Here is a 22637-nt window from a genome sequence, read left to right as displayed (position 1 = left end):
CCCGTGATGCTTTTGTGCCATCAATGTTAACCACCGATGGCATGATAAATGGTGGTCATCCCTATTACTTATCACATGAAGACATATACACTAGGGTTAAGTTTTTGTCAGCAGCCAATTAACCTACAGAGGAAGGAAACTGGAACACCCCTGAAAATCCACGCAATCACAAGGAAAACATGCAATCTCCACACAGATTGTCTGGGAATTTAACTCTTGCTATGAGGCAGTATGCTGACTATTACACCACTTGTCCTGTCCTTCTTTAATTTCCTATGCACCACCAATTTCTGAGTGTAGTATCATCTCCAAAACAGCCACATTAGAGCATGACAATAACACTGAGACTGTAGAAGAAATTGGGCATTCACAGTATCTTGATACTAAGGGTGTTCATGAGCGCTATGTGTACATCAGATTCTGATCCTGTAATAAAGCAGTATACTGTAATAAAGCAGTCTCCTTCCACAAACTCTTAACCATTTGGAAATGTGAATATGAATGGTAATGATGATGATTTAGGAATATAAATGAAGGATGCTGCTTTAGAAGTTGTTAATGTGCATTCGAGTTAAGGGGTTAGTTGCGTATCTGACCATAATGAAGATAATAATGATAAATGTGTTGTGGTTGAGACAGTTGATGAGGATTGTGGAGTATTACTGCAATGCTAATGTAGAAATGAGCATCTCAGACAGTCTCTTTGAATTCTGGGAGGAGAAAAGGTAATTTGGAGCTTAGGTGTACTTAGGCCCTCATTCAGAGCCGTACGCTCTGAGCAGAGCGCACGCTCTGAATGAGGGCCGTCCTCCATAACTATGGAGTGTCCTCCTGGACGCTCGTATAGCTGTGGGTCAACACCCACAGCCTATACGAGCGTGCAGTTTGATGGCCGCGATGGTCGTGACCATCGCGACCATCGAAACTGCGAGCCGGAGCCTGCGGTTGAGGTTTTCAACCACAAGGCCCGGAGTGATTTTGGCTCTATCAGAGCCAAAATAACTCCCACTGACATCACTAGTGATGTCAGTGGGCCGGCTTCTGACGGGAGGCGTTCCCTTGGGAACGCCCCCATCAGGGAGGCACGCCCCCGGCACACCCACCAAAGGGGGCGTGCTGTCAATCAACATCGACAGCACACCCCCTTTGATCAGACACAACGAGCGAAGGAAAGTCCTTCGCTCGTCGCATCTGGCGCATGCGCACGACGGAGCTCCCTCCGTCGTGCGCATGCTCAGTGCAGAACATCGACCCACTTGCGAGCGGACAGCCGCTCGCGAGTGGGTCTGAATCAGGCCCTTAGTCTTCAGTGTGTACTCTGAAATAGTGTTTAGCACATCTGGGAACAGTGTGAGTGATCCTCGTGGGATGCTACAGTACGGTACTTCCCAAAACATGTAGAAAAACATCAAAATGAACTACAAATCGAATGAGGAATACTGTGGCTATAAATTACAAACTGAGGGCCTGATTCAGACCTGGTCACTATGAGCATACGTATGCAAATATTTGAAAGTGACGCGGCAGGGAGCGATTGCTCGCCAAGGCATAAGCACGCCCATCGTACCTGTATGAGCATTCACTTTGTGTATGCAGACTTAGCGTATGCAGAGACGCCCACTGCCCCACGTCATCTCCTGGAAGTTTATGAAAACATTGGTACATCGACCACTATCGGATGTGAAAGCAGTGCTTGTGGTAGCTTTTTTTTACTGCAAGCATTGCGAGGAAAACAGAAGAAAAAAATGGCTGGTGACGTGTACTATGACGCTGCCTGTTAATTATGCATGCCTCTGACACGGCGTGAAACACTTGGGCACGCCTGCGTTCGCATCTCCAACCGCCCTGTTTTTACTGGACTGCCCCTGTCACCACCCACAAAAGGCCTCTCCCGTCACTCACTCTGCTGGGCTGGTTTTGCTGGGCGAGCGAGGGATCTGTGATTGCACAGTGTAGTTCGAGCATGCACACTGCGATGCATACGCATGCGCAGATTAGCAACCATCGGCAATTGCGAATGGACTGCACATACCGTCCGGGTCTGAATCAGGAACTGAATCTGTAACGCTAGATACCAGTAGGGTAGAACTAATATTGTGTGGTGATATTGACACCAGTGCATACTTTACCTACTGTACTTCTTCTGTTTCCTCCCCAGGAGAAGCCCAGTGAGGAAAAGCAGATGGGGGGCGGGGCTGGACTGTTTCTGCCACTAAGCCCCGCCCCTTGTGGTAAATTGCCGCTCATGCCGCCTATTTAAATAGGGTTGGGACTAAATGACGCGATTCTCGTAGAATCGTGTCATTAAGCTTCATCCCCTAATCTTCGACCAGCAGTCCCCGGGAAAGCTCTCCCCACTAGCCAGCGTCTGCGCACGCCCGGATGCACTGTCACTGTATTTTTTGCGAAGAATACAGTGAGAATTGTGTGGTGGGGATTCGCAGGGACAGAGCTTTCTCGCAGATTCTGTCCCTGCTTGAGAATGTTAATACATTCTCGTGATAATTCCTAAATTCGCAATGAAATTATCACACTACAATCTGCATTTGAAATGCGGATTGTAGTAAATAGGAGCCATAGAGAGGTGTCCCTGCTGGATGGGATCAACAGGAGGTTTATAAGACATTTTCACTATTAACCATTTGGGAACTACTTCTTCCAGTAGCCTCAGCCTGCTGCATTGAGGCTATCCATCTGCTACTATTATTATTATTATTATTATTATTATTATTATTATTATAACCTTTTAATTATAAGGCACCACAAAGTTTCCACAGCTCTGTACAGGATATATACAAAGAGGGGTATTCAATAAGTGAGCGAAAAGTCAGTGCTGGACTTTTCGCTCCATATCAGAGGTTTGAGGAGGATAAAGTATCGGGCACGCGCCCGCTTTATCCAAGTATTCAATTTGAAAGCTGCGAAAAGGTAAGTATCGGAAAAAATTCAGGAATTTTTGGGAAAGCATCCAGGGACCCCCCTAATGATGTCCTGACATGGGGGATCATGTGGGTACCCCCATTTTGGCCTGCAGAAGGTATGTATGTTTTTTAAATAGACGCGGCAGGCGTTTTTTTCCGCCTGGGAAGAAGGGGTGAAGAAGAGGACTTAGCTTTTTTTTTTTTTAAAACCTAGGTGCATCAAATTTGGGGTACATGAAAATGGGTGCAAGCATATGTTTAAGTCCCTAAGGTGCATTTTTTAAATTCTTTAAAGATGCACCTGCCACTACCACCTGCATTCTATAAAACACCTGCCGCATACTTGGGAACACCTCCAGATATTTTGTTCGTTTAAAACTTGTTCCCCATATTTTTTTTTTTAACCCCCAAAATTTAACTTTTTTTTTTGGGGTGTCCCTAATTTTTTAAAAAACTTTTTTTGACACAGATAATTTTTAAGGACCATTCCTAGGGGTGCAGGCTATTTTTTTTGAGCCTGCACCCCTAAACCCCAATTCTGCACTTTTTTTCGCCAGCTAAAGGCTGGCAAAAAATTATCCCCGTTTTTTTACATTGACTTTTCGCACCGGCGAAAAGTCAATGTAATTGAATATGAGCATAATTGAAATAAGCGAAAATGACGTCATCGGCAATAAATTATCACCGATAACGACTTTTCGCCTCAAATTGAATAATGCCCAATGTATCAATGGCACAATAACTGTACTGTATAATGACATCCTAGCAACAACACAGAGTAATAAACCATCAAACAACAGTTGGTAGGATGTGAGCTGGAGACAAGGATTGGGAAACTCACTCTAATGTGACAGGTAAGTGAAAGTGAGTCTTCTATAAGAGAAAGAATAGCTATAACTCAATAGCCACATTCATTTTATTTGCAATTAAAATAGACATTTACTCAAATAAAAAGTGTATATATGATTTTTTTTTTTTTAATCTGGTCTTTCAGTTCTCCTGCAGAGAGATTATATTGAGCCATTAACCATTTCATAAATGTTATATTATATTTTATTTGTAATATATGTATACATGATTTAATAATATAATAGTGTTTGAAACACTTTATGGTACAGTGTGCAGAATTCCACTTACACTTCTTATAAATATACTGAAATTGCCTCTGGTAAACAAGACTAACAAGACCAGAAAAGAAACAGTCAATCATGTTCCATAATGAAAAAGTCAAATACTTCCAGTTAACAGTTGTAATTTCCCCGAACATACTGGGTGATACATTTTAAAACCGTAGCTACTTCTGACAAGCAGGCAAGGCAGAACAACATAAATTAAATGTCATGACACTGTTTATAATATGATTACAGAAACGAACAAACAATATTCTCTTAATCTCATTTAAACTTTACAATTACCAGCGTGGTAGGATATTATGTATGTATAACTTTTTGTGTTATGAGCCATACCAAACTAATCATACAGTCCACTCTCCACCCACATTGAGGCACCATAGTCACTATTAATCCTGCGTCACTCTCAATAAAGAAGTACTGTAGCAAAGCTCTGGTTATAAAGACTATGATTACTACGTGATTCATGCAAATTATTAGTAATGCACAGCCAGGCCCATAATAAAACTAAAGTTTATGCTTATTATTAGTCCACCTTCTATCCCAAGCATATCATGAGTGAGTAATATTATTTGTTCTGTGTTATACTAAAAACTTCATGCAGAGAGAAAAATTGATACAGTTTGTTAGTTGACTAAAGTGTGCGTATTCAAATCAGATACAAGTGTAGATTGCTTCTCATTTCCATGCAGTGTCGAACTTGGATTTGCAGGGCCCAACAGTAAGTCCAATTACGAAGTCCAACTGTTGGGTTGGAAGGTCATGGAAGACCAGAGAGACTTCTGAAATACATGTATTTTAAAGTAGGTGATACGTTTTTACTTTTTATCTCAAATAATACTGGGGGTGGTTTGCATTATGATGATAATGCGGTAAAACCCCCGAAAATATAGTTATGTCTTATCGGGAGAGCTGTCATTTGCGATATTTTTAGTACATAGGACCTGATTCAGACCCGTTCGCAAGTTGCGGCCGCTTGCTCCCATCATCAACTAAGTGACGTCAAGGCAAGCGATCGCACGGCAAGGCATAAGCACGCCCACTATGTCTGGGCAAGCGATCACTTTGTGTTTATAGATGCCTACCAGCCTGTCTTTAGCCGCCCACTAGTGTACTTCAAGGAAGTATATACAACCATCGGTACATCGGGTTCCAACTAATCTGACCGCAGTGCTTGCGGTTGTCTGTACCCTACCATAAGCACTGCAGGCATTTCAGTGTAAAAATCAACCAGGTGACATGTAGTATGATGTTGGTTGCTAATTATGCACGGCCCAGAAATGGCGTGAAAACACCCTGGCACGCCTGCGTCCGCAACTCCACTCTCCCGTTACTACTTGCCTGCCCCTGTTACCACCCACAAACGGCCTCTCATGTCACTCATTCCACTGGGCTGTCTTTGAAGGGCGAGCAAGAAAGTTCTGATTGCTTGTACTAGTTTGTGCACGCGCACTGCGAACTACACGCATGCGCACATTAGTAAACATCGTCTGCAACGAGCGGCCGCTTGCCAGCGACCAGCTCTGAATGAGCTCCATACTGCGGTAATGAACTGTGGTATGTACCCGAAGACAGGGGCAATGTACCGCATTGCGGAAACGATGCTTAGCATTTCCTGCCCATATAGCGGTTCTTATTGTAATAAAATAAGCATGTTAGTATTTTTATCACCGTTGCTGTAAATATTATTTTGAGGTCTCTACTTTCTTATTAATTATGGATTTCCTTTTTAAATTGAGAGAAGTTAATGCTATCACAGGGCTGTACTGGGCAAGATGTTTGTGTTTCTCTGAGATGAGCAGTGGTGCAAGAAAGGTTGTATGGGCCAGTATGAAGTATCATTAAGAAAATAGTAGCCAGTACGTCGTACCCCTACCACCGGCACCATTAGCTGCACTGCCTATTGAATCACAGCACTTGGCGGTGAGACGAGCCCCAGACCATGAGTGACTTGGGACACCCCAGCAGCTTCTGTAGCACTAGGCATGCTTCCCAGAGTGACAAGAAATTGGGGTGTGTCGTGCAGACACGCCACTTGTGTTGTATGGCTACACCAATTTTTCACAGTACTGGGAAAAATAAAACCCATTTGCACCACTCCACTGGAGATGAGTCTTAAATGGTGGGTGAGATTGTTTGGAGACATGTGTAACTGCGGTAATTATATACCTGATGACTTTCCTAATTGTAAATTTGAGACCCTCTGGGCTACATTTGCCTAAACAATGCCCCAATATTCTTAAACCCCAAATTAAGGATATTTTTCATAGTTTGTAATATAGTAAATTAGTTGGTAATACAGCATGGGCTTCAGAACGGGAGGCTCACACCACCTCAAACATTTGAAAAGCACGGAGGAGGTATAAGGAGCGGTCTTTAAGTTAAAAGACCACACATTATACCTTCTCCTCCATGCAGTGCAGGGGCTGTGCAGCCTATTGCTATAAACTACAGCTCTGTCCTTCCATGGCCACCACTCCAGTCCCTGCATGCCCAGCAACAGGTAAGAGAGAGGGAGGGAGGAAAGGAAGGGAGGGAGGAGGTTGGGTGCAGGGGCGTCGGAACAATTTTATGTTATTGTATCTTACTATCTCTAGTGGCAAACGCAGGATTTCTAGAGGGGAGCTTCCAAATACTTGATTTTAGAGTGAGTGTGGCCAGTCCATGAAGAGGGCAGAATTAGTACTTAACCAGCTTTAATATGCGTCATACAAAGTATATTGTGTGTCATAATTCCAGCATATAGAGGACCAGCAATCACAGTAAGCAATTAAATGTGGCAGTAGGGCCATCCTGCCTGAGCTGAATGTTTTTATTTTAGATGTGGGCACCATTCCAGAGCATGGTAGCAAGTCCGGGACCCTGGAGGAGCAGCAGAATAACCTAGCACTGCCCTTTACATATATGTACATATTGGGCTCTATAGCAGCACATCCCAAACAGTGAATATTTTCCAGACCTCCTAGCTGATGCACAGGTTATTTATTACTGACTGATACATGTTATAATATCCACAGGTGGTGCTAATTATTTCATTTGTGATACTGAGAAGAACATGCAGCGCTAGTAAAATTCTATTACATTACTATTTCTATTGTGGTCATGGTGTGGGCTGGGGAGGGGGGTTTCCAGGCAGATGGAAACCCCCCCTGCGTTTACCTATGATCTCAATACTATTGGTTAGACACACCTGTTGATAAAGGAGGACCTATAACTATAATAATTGTAATGGGCAATGGAATATGCTGGCACTATATAAATATATGTTAATAATAAAAGTCCACATTATTCTTCCATTTTACTTAAGTAAATCAATCTGAATCAATCAATTAATGAATCTCATTAATAATGTTCTTGTGTTGTGGAACTGATGTAAAATATAAATTTACTTCACTAAAGGATGATATAGAGTTGAGTGTGAGCACATTTTGTTAAAGGTATCTTTTTCACACTGCACCTGCTCCAGAACTGATCATACACAGGTATGAATGATGCAGAGTCCTACGCATTTTAGTTGCATCACCACTTATGACTGAAGGGGCTTAACAGGGCTTTAAGGGTGTGTTCTCCCATATGCATTATTCAAAGAGGGCATGTTCATGGAATTGCAGGCTATATAAAGTTGCCCCTGTCACTGTTAGGGTTTTTAGATCCAAGTCAGGACCCGTGAACCGAGCTGATGGGTTGTAGCAGAATAGTGGTGGTAGGATCAGAGATCTACTCATGGGTGAGACCCATGTTGTAAATGCCTGGTGCCTTCAGAAAGGTCAGTGATACCAGCAAGTCTCTCAGTCTGCCCCTGGAACCAACTGAGTAGAACTCAAACCCTTACCCTGAATGTAGGGATATTGGACAGGAACCAGTGTTTGAGAATTTAGGAGACATAACAGCGAGTAATTCAGGTATTGGTAGCCTGCCTGGAATCTGCTAACAGATGCTGCAGACTAATTATCAGAGCTGTATCACTGGACCCTAAATTCTCAAGGAGGAGCCTAGGTCCAGCATCCAGTACCCAACAACCGGAATGAACACTGTAGCAGAAACTCGGAACGAATGCCAACCACTATCGATAGAGGTACCGATGGTATAATGAGTAGTGAGTCCAAAGGTAGGTCAGGAGCTGCGATGCTAAGTATAAGCATTATAATGCAGGATAGAAGTAAAATGAAGTACAGTGGGCCTGATTCAGACCCACTCGCGAGCGGCTGTCCGCTCGCAAGTGGGTCGATGGTCTGCACTGAGCATGCGCACGACGGAGGGAGCTCCGTCGTGCGCATGCGCCAGACACGACGAGCGAAGGACTTTCCTTCGCTCGTTGTGTCCGATCAAAGGGGGCGTGCTGTCAATGTTGATTGACAGCACGCCCCCTTTGGTGGGCGTGCCGGGGGCGTGCCTCCCTGACGGGGGCGTTCCCACGGGAACGCCTCCCGTTAGAAGCCGGCCCACTGACATCACTAGTGATGTCAGTGGGAGTGATTTTGGCTCTGATAGAGCCAAAATCACTCCGGAGCTTGCGGTTGAAAACCTCAACCGCAGGCTCCGGCTCGCAATTTCGATGGTCGCGATGGTCACGACCATCGCGGCCATCAAAATGCACGCTCGTATAGCCTGTGGGTGGTGACCCACAGCTATACGAGCGTCCAGGAGGACGCTCCATGAAAATGGAGCCCGGCCCTCATGCAGAGCGTGCGCTCTACTCAGAGCGTACGGCTCTGAATGAGGGCCAGTGAGGATAAAGTATGAACCTGCAATGAGCAGGAGAGATTAGGGGGCTTGCTAATCTCCCGGGCTAGTAATGCCCAGTAGACTTCAGAAAATAAACATGCTGGAATCACAGAATAACTCACAGACTTGGATGGTAGATTAACTGGATAAGAACCAAAGGTTGCAAATGTGGAACTAGAGACAAACCAGAATGGAACAAATGGTAATAGTAGAGTAGCCGGAGTGGAACCAGAGACCTGGAGACTTGAACTGGAATGCTACCGGCAAGAATAGCAGATAGCAAGAGTAGAACCGCAGGTTTGAACTAGAGTGGGACTGGTGTGAGTAGCAGCCAGCTGGAGAGGAATTTCATGCTTAGACCAGAGTAGGACTGGTGATGATAGCAGTCAGCCAGAGTGAAACTGCAGGCTTAAACCAGAGTGGGATTGGAGATAGCAGCAGCTAGTCAGAGTGGGACCACAGGCCTGAGCCAGCTTGGGGCCAGTGAGAGTAACAGTAGCTGAGCGGACTGGGACTGGTGCTTGAAAACAGATTGGTAGATACAGACTGAAAGTAACATACAGTGCAGTGCTGCAGAGTGGATGGAGAAGACTCTGAGCCAGCAGCTTGCATGAATCCAGTTGCACATGTTCAGGCAGTGGATTGGAGCTAGCACTTACTCTATAGTGAGTGAGAGCACTGAAAGGTTCCAACAAGGTGCTAGTGTCAGGTGCAGGCTTAAACAGGGTGCTCTTGTCAGGGATAGGATGATGTCATCATGTGAGTGCAAGAAACTGGTAGAGATTGGATACTGGTGCTCACCAGATCAGAGACTACATGGTTGCACCCACGAACCTCAGGGAATAGATTGACATTGCACTGGGATAGAATGACCCATCTTGGTCAAGCACTGTCAGACAGGGTAAGAGTGACTAAGTCCCGATTTTGTGACAGCCCCGAAGTGTATCTATTCTTGCAGGGCTGTAATTAGGGGTGTGCTAGTTGTGCCACCACACAGAGCACAGGGCCCTGTGTGTGGCACCGTCGCTGCCCCATGGTCCCTGCATCTGGCTAGCTCGCTCCCTACATCTGGCTAGCAGGGTGCCTGTTCTTTTGGGGGCTGGCATCCCCGTCTTCCTCAGCATAACATTATGCACCTGAGGGGCTTCGCCGGCACAGAGCTGCTTAACACTCAGTTATGGCACTGTATGCTTGTTTTCAGATGTATCTTTTGCACCAAGGATCAGGTTGGTGCACTGATGATGATGATTGATATCAATCCTAGCAAATTTATAAGGATGATCTGCTTGCATAGTTGCATACAATTTTGCATATGGGTGAATACAGTATATGTATTTCTGTGCACACAATGCAGGAGCAAGAACTGTTGGCTTGAACTTAACTCTGCCTCTGCCTCTATAAGTTTATGCTCACTTCCTTCAATTGTCTGAACTTACAAACCTAATTCTCAATATCATTTACTAACTCCTGACACCTTTTTTGCTCATTCACCATATTTATCAATCCAGCCCAATATCCCTCTATTGCTATATGCCTTGCATCTTGATAACTATTTATAAATAAAATCACAGTTTAAACTTAAACTTTAGACATTCCACTTATCAAATTCTAACCTCTAAGTGCGATCTATGGTATATGATACATAGATCTATTCTGAACCCTAGCCAAAGTGTGGCAAAAATGTTAAAAGTATTCAGTTGTTTTGCCTATCTTTATCTATAATTTCACCATTGTAAAATACTATGCAATATGCTTTAGAAGTAAATTATAATAAATAATAGGCCACAAATTGTGCCTTAGAATAACAAAACTCTGTGAATAAAGTTAGTGAAGTTAGTTTTAGTAGAATTCAGGAACAAACTGAAAATGCCTGGAATAATTGGATTTAGATGCGGTGAAAGATTAGAAGAGCATAAAAGTTTTTAAGACTGGTTTAAAACTTTTAAAATTGCACAATGGAATTCTATTTTTTGTGGATAAACACAGAATGTCATTTACTGCTTGCTGAAAGAAATATCATACTGGCTAGATCTTTCTGTTGTTCAGTGTGTTACATTAACCTCTTATTTATCCTTACTGGCACAATATAGGAGCAATATAAAATATATAGTACTGAACATACTGTATGCACCATTTATACTGTCAGTACATTTCACCCACTGAAGTGCATGGACTTGTGATAGGAACGTTGCTGTGGGTCATACATGATTAAAAAATGAAGAGTGGAATTTATTAAGAGATATAAGGCATAAATATAGATATAAAGGATATAAGGTAAGTGGATGCCATTTGTGGCATAAATCCACATCCCTCTGTACATTCTGACTCATCCTAGTGAGTTATATTATCTATGGAAGAATCAGTGGCATCCCTCCCCGCAGTGTCACCTGGTGCAGTGAGGGATGTTGTGCTCGCGGCTTAGCCGCATGCCGCCGAAAAGGTGCATGGCCTCGCAGATAGGGGTGTGACCTCAAAGGGGTGTGGCCTCGGGGCCCGAACATCATAGTCCCGACTCCCGTGCTTTTTACTGGGAGGGCCAGGTGGGTGCAGGAGGTACGGACTGCCCTGTATGCAGTGCCGCCTCCTTCACAGTGCCAGTAGCCAAGTGCAGCACTTAATACTGCAGTGCAGCAACGGGCTCCTGTCACTGAGAGGGAGTCTGCACCTTCCTGTCAGCCCTCGGCGGGTGACACTTGGGTGCGGCCCGCACCCCCCTTGTGACACCACTGGGAAGAATACCTTAATAGGTAGCCTGCCCACCAGCAGCAAGATGTTGCCATTCTGCTAAATTACCCAACCATTGCATTGTATGTAGGTTAAATTACATTAGATGACCATATATGTTGTATGTGTGGGCCATTATTTGACCTTGAAATGCAGGTAGAAGCAGGTAATGTTTTCAAAGAGAAACCCAAATATGAATTCTGTGTGATAAAAAGAGGTCAAGTTATCCTAATTGTATGATAAAATATTAGAAAAATCTGTTTTATTATCTTTACAGCTACTATAACATGAATTAAACATCATAAAGCTTCGTCTTCTGGAAAGAAAGAATGCAGGAATAGGCTTTATGCATTCTAGTCTGTCAAATATATGATACTTGTTAAAAAATGTGTTTCTCTCTATTAGCTAGGAAAATATATTCACCTTACAGATTTATGGTTTTAAGTTACATTATTCATTGCCAAAATAAAGTGTGGAGGATTACACGTTTTTGTGCATCTTTTAAATAGGTAATGACTGTCTTGTTATTTTGTATTATATACTATGTACTCCAATTATATAAAAACAGACAAATAAATACCGTTTTATGCTGCTACTTGTTCAATTTTTAAGAAAAATCCTATTTTTAGATTTCTTTCAGTTATTCTACAGTATTATAGTTATGTACATTGTGTTTTTTTCAATGTTTCCTCAACTCTGTAACTTCACTGCTGTCCCAGTATTCCTCATAGTGGGCACTGTAGAGTCAGTAATGAGGATAGATTTAGATTGGGTTGTCAGGCTTTATAATTAACATAAGCCCTCCCATTTATGTGAGGAAGGGGTGGAGTTATCAAACTCCAAGACGACTTCCTCAAACGTGGCAGAACCTTCTTCCACCAAGTCACAGCAGCTAACTCAGGTGTTTGCAGTCTGGTGACATAACTAAAATACTTTTTTAGAATTTGGATATATTTTAGTCATGTGTAAGCAAATAATTAAACTGAAACCAACTTTTAATCCCCATGTTATCTTCACCTACCCATCTGACTACTTTCTAGTGATCGAGACGTTCCTATGAAGCAATTGTCAGAACAATAGAAAATCATATTTCAAGTAAATAATAATTCAATCATACTTTGACCTAAATGAATAACGTAAAATCAATATTATTGGAAGTATGTAGAACTAATATCGACATACTGTACAGTATGCAGAATACACCTAATGAAGATTGAGCAATATCTATTGTATCAAAGTATATGAAAGTAATCTAATTTTGTTATATAGAGATCTCTTTGCAGGAGAAAAACCTCTTAGTGTATATACACTGAACATATGTTATGTCAATATAATATATGGACATATTGCAGACCACAGCTGGCATATTGCTGATCAGATGCCTAAACATAGCATCCAAATTGTCAGTAAATATTTAAAATTCCTTATTAAAACATGGCACATGTGCTCTGTATTTTGTTTATGACTTTTCATATTGTGGTACTTTACATAATGTAATATTTAAGTTTGATTTATAAGCTGAAAGTATTCAAAATTTATTTTAAACATGTAGAATTAATGTCATAATATTCAGATCCAGATTCCTAGTTTGGAATAACTCCACTATATTCCTCCCTGCCAACTCTCACATACACTGCTCGCTTATAACTAAACATTTGTCAGGAGCTGTCCAGGCCTGAAAGAATCCCGAAGCATTTTTACATTTTCTTTATGTGATGCAAAGACTGAGAGCACCGTCAATGTGTTATTTTAGTATTGCTAGTCTCTTGAGAATTTAATTGGTCTGTTTTCCTGTGAAACAAATGTGCATCTGTTACTGTCAGTAAAATGTTTTTGTGTATTTTTGAAATTATCATACAAAATCAGACTCATAGGGGTTTACTGTATTTACTAAAGTGCGGGTTTTTAGAAGTGGAGATGTTGCCCATAGTAACCAATCAGATTCTAACTATTATCTTCTAAAAGGTGCTAGATAAATGTTAAGTAGAATCTGATTGGTTACTATGGGCAACATCTCCACTTCTAAAAACCCACACTTTAGTAAATATACCCCATAGTTTGTAAACCCATGAGCTTTCCTCATACTTTGAAAAGTCACATTTTCTGTGACATATGTCAGACTTCACAGAATCTATCTATATATCCAAATTTGGGCAGCACTCCCATATATACACACAATTTCCTGGTGCCTTCCGTAGGTGCCACTCGGGCCCACACACCGAAATCGGAGACAGCGGCACTCAGATCAATAAGATGACACAGGAGCAGGAAAATTAGCCAATGTTTCGATATTTACTATATCATCATCAGGGTATCTATCTATCTATTTATCTAACTATCTATCTCTGTCTAGTCTTTTTATTATAAATGTCCACATACACCTAATCACAAATCCAAATTTGGCGTGCAATGGGCTTTGTGATTTAGCTGCGTGAAATAAACTGCTCCAGACTTTTTCCTCAAAATATGCATCTTATTTACTTCACTGATACAACAAAAGTACAATGCACAGGTACCCTGACTAGTGATGCTGGCATTTCTTGTACTTCTATGAGCAACTCAGTTAATGGATAATGGATAAAAAGGCAAAAGACAGAGTTACGATACAAGCGAGCTGCACCATGCATCGCTTTACATATCGTTATGCTTAATCTGAAACTTTATACCAATTAATTTGTGACACATTAACTATTTTCTAGTGTGCCTGGTACACTGTAATTGACTTTGTATGTGGCTAGGATGCGAATAAGATAAAAAAAATTAAGGAAAAAGTATGAATGGCTACCCTTGGTGAAGTGTCGAAGTAGCTAAGTCACAAAGTCACACCATATAGTGATGTGTATAAGATGCATATTGTGAGAATAACTCCGTGGCACGCCAAATGGGGTTTTATGGCATGATTTGAGCAAAGGTGTATGTGGACACATTTCTAATTATATTGAGTCCAAATTGTTCTCAGTACAAACGTTTATGAAAAACAAATACCTAATTAAGTCCAAATGGCACATTAAATAAGTTCAAGTATGAGTACAGGAGCAGAAATAAATCCAATGCGTTTTGTGTTCCCTGAGGAACATGAGAACAGCTATAAGGATTTTATAGAAAGGGGTTTTCCCCAGCACTGACCAAGGATAGTGAAATAATTGAAACCCCAAATGAAATTATTGGGTAACCAATGCAAATGCTCAGTTTCAGGCATATAATTGTCAATGGATTCATTCCTTACTCATTTGTTCATAAATTATTTGAAAGTAGAAGAATGTCCATCCGGTATAAACAGTAGAATGTGCAATAATATACCATACATCCTGAAAAATTTATCTCACAACTTTGGATGATTAGCATAGGAAGTATATCTTCACAGTATAGAACAAACAGAAATATGCAACTAATTAAAAACCATAAAACATAAATAAAGCATGAAAGAAAACTAAATATAAAAAGGTCCCACTCTGGTATTTCTGCAATGCATTTTGCAGAATCCATCTGCTTCCTCAGGCAGCTGATGTATATTGTGAAGATCTACTTCCTCAACTAATTGTCCAGCTGGCGAATGATGGCTCCATAATAACAGTATATATTATAGTAATATAATAATTGTAATAACACACAGGACCTTATTCGGTAACCCAGCTAGAAGTTGCAATTTTACAACTTGGCAAGACTGTGTTTTGCTGGAGGGGATGAATGTAAAGTTTGAGGATAGATTTAGCTCCCCACAAACTGTGTTATGTTCATCTTATAGATAGAAGTATAAGTGGGTATCTAAGTGCAATCACAGTACAGTAAGGATATGTTAACCACAGACTAGGGTTGGGTACGATATCCTAACAGTCATAATACTGGCAGTGGAATCCGGCAGTGGAATCCCTGTGGTCAAAATCCTAATGAATTTTAGTGAGTATTCTAACTAAAAAACACCACTCCTGCAGCCTAACTCTAAATGTCCCCTTTGACAGCCTAACCCTAACCATCCCCTTTGGCAGTCTAACCCGAACCATCCCCTTCGGCAGCCTAACTCTAAATGTTCCCTACCGCAGCCTAACCCTCCCCATAGTGCCTACCTGTAAACTTAACCCTACCCTAATACTCACCATCGGAATTTGTCTGTATTTTCACCATCGAGTTTCTACTGCCGGCATTGTGACCATTGGGATAGCCACTGCAGGGATCTTAACTACATCCCATAGACTCATATGTGACAGTTTAGAGTAGAGATGAGTGGGTCCAGTTCTCAGAGAACCGGACCAGCCCGAACATAGTGAATCCAAGTAGGATCCGAGTTAGGCGCCATTTGCTGATGAGTCTCCAAGAAGGGAGGGCGGGCTGTGTGGGCTGTGCTGTCCATACAGGAGTGTGCTGTCCATCCAGGGGTGTGCTGTCCATCCAGGGGTTTGCTGTACATCCAGTTCGCTGTAAAAAAGAAAGTAAAAAAAGTTTAATTTTTGTAAAAATTATGTTAAAAAAAGTTAGATTTTTTTTGTGCTGTACACCAGTCTATCCATATAAGTCTTGTGACGTTGCAGGTCATACCCCAGTGTATCTGTATAAGCCCTGTGATGCTGCAGGTCGTACCCCAGTGTATCTGTATAAGCCCTGTGATGCTGCAGGACGTACCCCAGTGTATCTGTATAAGCCCTGTGATGCTGCAGGTCGTACTCCAGTGTATCTGTATAAGCCCCGTGATGCTGCAGGACGTACCCCAGTGTATCTGTATAAGCTCTGTGATGCTGCAGGACATGCCCCAGTGTAAGCTTCCATACCCCAGTGTATTCATATAAGCACTGTGACGCTGCAGGCCGTACCCCAGTGTATGCTTCCGTACCCCAGTGTATTCATATAAGCACTGTGATGCTGCAGAATGTACCACAGTGTATTCATATCAGCACTGTCACAGGCCGTACAGCAGTGTATGCTTCCATACCCCAGTGTATCCATAAGCACTGTGACGGTGAAGGCCATACCCCATTGAATCTGTATAAGCACTGTGATGCTCCAGGCCATACCCCAGTGTATGCTTCCTTACCCTAGTGTATCTATATAAGCACTGTGATGCTGCAGGCTGTATGCCACTGCGTTCACATAAATGGTGTGACACCGCAGTGTCATTTGCGAACAAAGTTTAAAAAAGTTAATAAAAATTAAAATAAATATATATTTGTTGTTGTACTGTTCCATCCAGTGGCCGTGCTATTTCATCCATCCAGTGGCTGTGTCCAACCACCCCTGTCACAGACTGTTGCTGCAGTGACTCCACAGGCCATAGCACACTGTGAACCTGATTCAGACCTGCTCGCTAGCAAGCGGCCGCTCGTTGCAGATGATGTTCGCTAATCTGCGCATTCGTGTAGTTCGCAATGTGCATGCGCAAACTAGTATGAGCGATTGGATTTTGCTCGCTCGCCCTGCAAAGACAGCCCAGTGGAATGAGTGACAGGAGAGGCCTTTGTGGGTGGTAAAAGGGGCAGAACAGTAAAAACAGAGGAGTGGAGTTGCGGATCCAGGCATGCCAGAGTGTTTCCACAGTGGTTCAGGGGCATGCATAATTAACAGGCACAATCATAGTACACATCACCTGGTTGAGAAATACACTGAAGTGCCCGCAGTGCTTGTGGTAAGGTACAGTCAACCGCAAGCGCTGCGGTCAGATCCGATGTAACCCGATGTACAGATGGTTGAATATACTTCCTGGAGATGACGTACGCTAGTGGGTTGCTAAAGACAGGCTGATGGGCGTCTGTAAACACAAAGTGATTGCTCGCCAAGACATAGTGGGCGTGCTTATGCCTTGCCGAGCGAGTGGCTGCCTTGATGTCACTTAGCAAAATTTCCATACACTGGGAGTGAGCAGTCGCATCTAGCAAGTGGGTCTGAATCAGGTCTTGTGTTCACTAACTTCACATAAGCACTGCGACTCCAAGCAGTGTCAGATGAAAAAAAAAGTGTAAAATACAGTTAAAAAAACTATATTTGATTCTGTTGTTACTTGTACTCTTCTGTGTGCTGTACCACAGTGAGTTTGTTCACGTACAACAAAGCCCTTTGAATCTCCGCAGTGTGAGCTGAGCCTCAAATTGAAAAAATGGATAATGATCAGTTTAGAAGAGAAGAGCAGGAGCAACAACCAAAGACTTTCGATGCAGCTGCTGCCACCAGTCATGATGATACTAGTGCTTCAACATCATCTAAAGCCGATGCCCAAGGGCCTAGAGGGTTTAAGTCAGGGCATCTAAAATAATATGGTACAGTCGTAAAGAAAAAAATATCAAAGATGGCTATAGAAAAACATAAAATTGGCAGTATGCCATTCACCACACGAAGTGGCAAGGAAAGGCTATATTTATGAGTAGTGGTTCTGCAACTGTCAGTGAGTTTTTCTGCCTCTTATTATGATGATGTAAGTCCTTTTCACTCTGGAAGAGGAGTCAAAAAATGAAAACAACTAAGGCACAGGAACCAACTGTGTGCTCAGAAATGTCACAAACCCCTGAGGAGAGTCTAAGGGGCATATTCAATTGGGTGCAAGACTATCAAAAATCCCACTCCTGCTAGCTTTTTCCTGCAGGTGTGGGATTATTGATATTCAATTAGGTGTTTTTTTTATTTTTTGTTGGTAGGATTTTTTCATTGCACCTCCAGAGCAAGTGTTATTTTTCCTAAAATCGTTAATTGTAGGAAAAATCAGTGGGACTTGCTCTGGGAACTCTGGCGGCACACCCCCCTTAGGACTAATTAAGCAATTGGAAGTTTCCAATTAGCTTAATTAGTCCTAAATTACTCACCTTCTTCAGCACTGTCTTCTGCATTCAGAGTCGAGATATGGCTCTTCTGCAGCAGGGTGAGTATGTCAGTGTGTGTGGTGTTTGTAAGTGTGTATAAGTGAGTGTGTGTGTGTGACCCCAGTGTATATGTGCCCCGCCAGTGACAGTGTGGCCCCCCAGAATGGGTGCTGGGAGAATTACATCTCCCAGCAGCCATTGCCCCTCCCACCTTCCCCTGGCACCTCCCACCAGCCTCTGGGACTCCCAGCATCCCCTTCTCTAGAAAGAAGATAGAGGAGAGGCCACCAGGAGCCACAAAGACCATATGACAGGTAAGTGCTTTTCTTTTTTTACGCGGTGCAGGGTTTTCAGAGTTGAAAACCCTGCGACCATTATTATTTTTATTGGATACTGTCAGTATTGGGAGCACGCATACCCATGATATTACAAAATTGGGTGACCAATTGAATCTACCCCTAAGGGTGTCCATGGGTGCAATGTTTGTGCCTGACCTTTCTAGTACTGTACTCAAAGAGGAGCCTCCTTCCACCATTTGTGTGCCCTCTGCAAATGTGGGGATGAGCAGAACAAGTCATCATGCTGACATAGAAATTGAGGATGCTGCTGTGGAAGTGCACTAGGATGAGGAGGATATTTGTGTAGCTGACGCTAATAAGGATGTTGATGATGAGGATGTTGTTTGTGTAAAGCAGGTACCAGTGGAAACAGTTGTTGCCCATGATAAGAAAAAGCCCATTGTCATGCCTGGATATAAGACAAAAATATCCACCTCTTATGTGTGTAATTTTTTCTACCGAAATCCGGACAACAATTGTCAAGCCATCTGCAGCATTTGTAAAGCCAGAGTAAGTCAAGGTAGGGACCTTAACCATCTAGGAACCTCCTCCTACATCATCGGCAGTGCAATTATCAAGTGTTTTTGCCAATTTCAGAAACTTTGGCTTTAAAAGTAACAACAAGCAGTCCAGCATCAGCTAGCTCCCTTTTCTTTTCTAGATCCAAGCACCTGCCATTTCCAACACCAACACCTTCATCAACAATATCCTCAATAATGATTTGAAGTAATCCTGCATCCAATTTGATAAGGCTAACTGAGTCCTCCCCTATTCAGGATTCCTCAGAAGAATCCTTGAGTGCTACACCTGCCGCTGCTGGGAGTCAATCTTAATCCCAGAAGGGGACCAGGAAGACTACTAGTAGAAGTTCAAAAGAACAATTGAATGTTAAACAATTCTTTGCAAGGGGGAGCACGCATGACAGTAGTCACCAAGTTGCACAGAGGATCACTGACGCCATAACATCTACAGTATGCTGGTATTAGATGTGAGTCCATTATCTGCCATTAATTCAATGAGTTTTAGACAGATTCGACTTCACTAGAAAAGCAATTCTTAACCTGTACAGTAACATTAAAAAAAACTTAGTGTCATCCAAAATGCCATTGTATCCACTGTCCACTTAACTACAGAGATATGTACAAGTGTAACATGACAAATTAAAGATTACATGACTGTAACAGTCTACTGGGTGGGTGTATTGCCTACAGCACCGCCAACAGCAGCAGCAACAGCATCTAAGAAACAGCAGGTCATTCATACACTCTGTGTATCACTGGTTTCGCTTAGAGGCATACCGCTGACAATCTCTTAGAATAACTCAGGGAAGCCATTGCAAAATGGCTTACCCTGCTTGGACTCTCCTCAGGATTTGTGATTTCTGACAACACCACAAATATTGTGAGCGCATTACAGCTGGGTGAATTCTAACATCTCCCTTGTTTTGCTCACACAACTAACTTGGTGGTGAAATTTTCTTTTAAATGACAGGGCCATGCAGTAGATACTCTCTGTGGCCCAAAAAATTTCTGGACATTTTTGCCATTTAGCAGGTGCATGTAGAAGATTTCAGCACTTGCAAGAAATGTTGAATTTGCCCTGCCACCAGCTTAAGCAAGAGGTAGTAACAAGGTGGAACTCCACCAGTGATATGCTTCAGCGGATGGATAAACAACAAAAATCCATCCAAAGCTACACAACGACCTATGATATAGGGAAGAGGAGTTGGAATGTACCTTACTTAAGCTCAGTGGAGAATACTTTCCATGTTGTTCTAGGTGCTAAAACCCTTCGAAGTAGTCACCTGTGAAGTGAGCTCAGACACTGCCAGCTTGAGTCAGGTAATTCCCCTAATTAGACTATTGGAAAAGCAGCTTGAGAACTGAAGGAGGAGCTGAAAATAAGCGATTCCGATAAGTATGTCGGACATGTAGATCAAGTCCTTTATTTGCCTCACCAGGATCCAAAAGTTGTCAGGATCTTCCAATCGCATCAATACATTTTGGCGACCATGCTTGATCCTAGGTTTAATGGTGCATACACATGGTCAGATTTTTCTTCAGATCTGTACGATAATGATTTAAAAAATTGTTCAATCGTTCATATCTGTAGGTAAATCTGACGTGTGCAACGATGAACGATGCGTGTTCCCGTTTGTCAGAAAATTATATTTGACATTCATTCATTTTAATATAGTCAAAATTCGTTAAATCATTTGCAAATCATTCAGCCATTCAATCATTCATCTGACATATCTGACCATGTGTATGCACCTTAAAGCTGCATACACACACAACAATGTTAGTAATCAACGATTTTAGTGAACGATTTTTGTTCAGATTTTCCCTTGAAAAAGTGAACGATATTCGTTCACTAAAAATCATTGGTTACTAAATTAATGAACGATTTTTAAAAACGATGAACGATTTTTTAATCATGCATACAGTGAATGGAATTTGTTCATCGTTTATCTTTCATTCTGCACAACATGAACGATTTTCTGAACGAAAATCATTTGTTGGACAGTCAGAATGGACGATGAACTACAAATTACAAATGTGAATGCGCATGAACGATTATCGTTCATTGTTAAGCTTAAAAAGATGAACGATTTTACAAATGATTTAACGATAACTATGTCGTTATAAAAGAACCACTGGGGATGCAGATGAGTTAACACAACCAAATTTTGACATAAGGTCAGGTCTAAAAGAATTGCCTACAATTAATGAGTCCTCTACTGTGACTCCATCTGATATGGTCACCATTCATAGAATGGTTGAGGACTATTTTAATGATAGCATCCAAATAGGCATGTCAGACAGTTCATTTGACTACTGGCAGGAAAAAAAAAGCCAATTTGGAGGCCCTTGCACAAACTGGGAGGCTACTTCCTCAAAATGTGGAAAAGGTGATGTTCATCAAAATGAACTACAAACTCCACAAGAAAGACCTTTACCGCCAAATACATCCAAAAAATACAGAGGCACCTGTAATGGTAGATTCCAGTGGGGACGAAATAATATTGTGTGAAGATTATGTACACACTGATGAGGGTGAGGACTCAGATGATGATGGCGACAACATCTTGCCTCTGTAGAGCCAGTTTGTGCATGTAGAAATAATTGCCAGCAATGTCAACTGCTCATTGGTAGCTTGTTTTGTGGGAGCACAAACAAACCAATCGCTTCAGCCACAATTGGCAGTCCCTATCGCTGAAGTGATTGGTTTGTTAAACTATGCATGTCCTGTCTAATATATACAACATTAAAGGGCCCAAGAATAATTCCATCGTACAACTTTTTTCTTTGCATTAAGCGCTGTTTGGGGCATTGCTGACTGTCTTTTTGTGTAGATGACAAACATTTCTTGTAGTTTACTAAACTGCCGTCCTGTCTGCAACTGCAGTGCCACTCTTGATTCCTAGATATGCCATGTTGGAAGTCACACTGCCACAGCCGCTGAAATCTTCTACATGCGGTTGATAAATCCCAAAAATGTCCAGATTTTGTTATGGCCACAAACATCTCCTGCATGTCCCTTTAATTTTTCAAAAAAATTCTGACCCAACAAGTTGATTGGGTTGGCAAAACATGGTAGATTGTCAATTTACCCAGTTTTTTTAATTGCTCTCCCCCAACCCAACCGGTTGCCCCAGGACCCTGGTGAATTGATAGGCTGTTATAAATAAATAAATAATAATTCAGCTCAATAAATGCCTGGCTATTTTGTATGTAGGTGATTCTAAGCAGAATAACTGGATAATGTAAATCGTGGGTGTCATGCAAGAGACCAGAAATATGTACAGCAGCACAGAGCATCTTCCTGCCAGGATGTGTGCAATAAAGTGCAAATATGTTTAATACAAAAATGAGTTGTGTATATTGGTCATACATACATACATACATATTTACATGGTACATACCATGCGTAAAGCAGGCTGAGGTAACCTGAGGCACACCACCCGTTGTTGACAAAAAACTTCCAGCAGGCCCGGCAAACAGCACAGATGCTGGGAGT

This window comes from Taudactylus pleione, unplaced genomic scaffold, assembly GCF_031769625.1.
Source record: "Taudactylus pleione unplaced genomic scaffold, aTauple2 ptg000120l, whole genome shotgun sequence".
In the NCBI taxonomy this organism is placed as follows: domain Eukaryota; kingdom Metazoa; phylum Chordata; class Amphibia; order Anura; family Myobatrachidae; genus Taudactylus; species Taudactylus pleione.
This window is presented reverse-complemented; position numbering follows the sequence as displayed.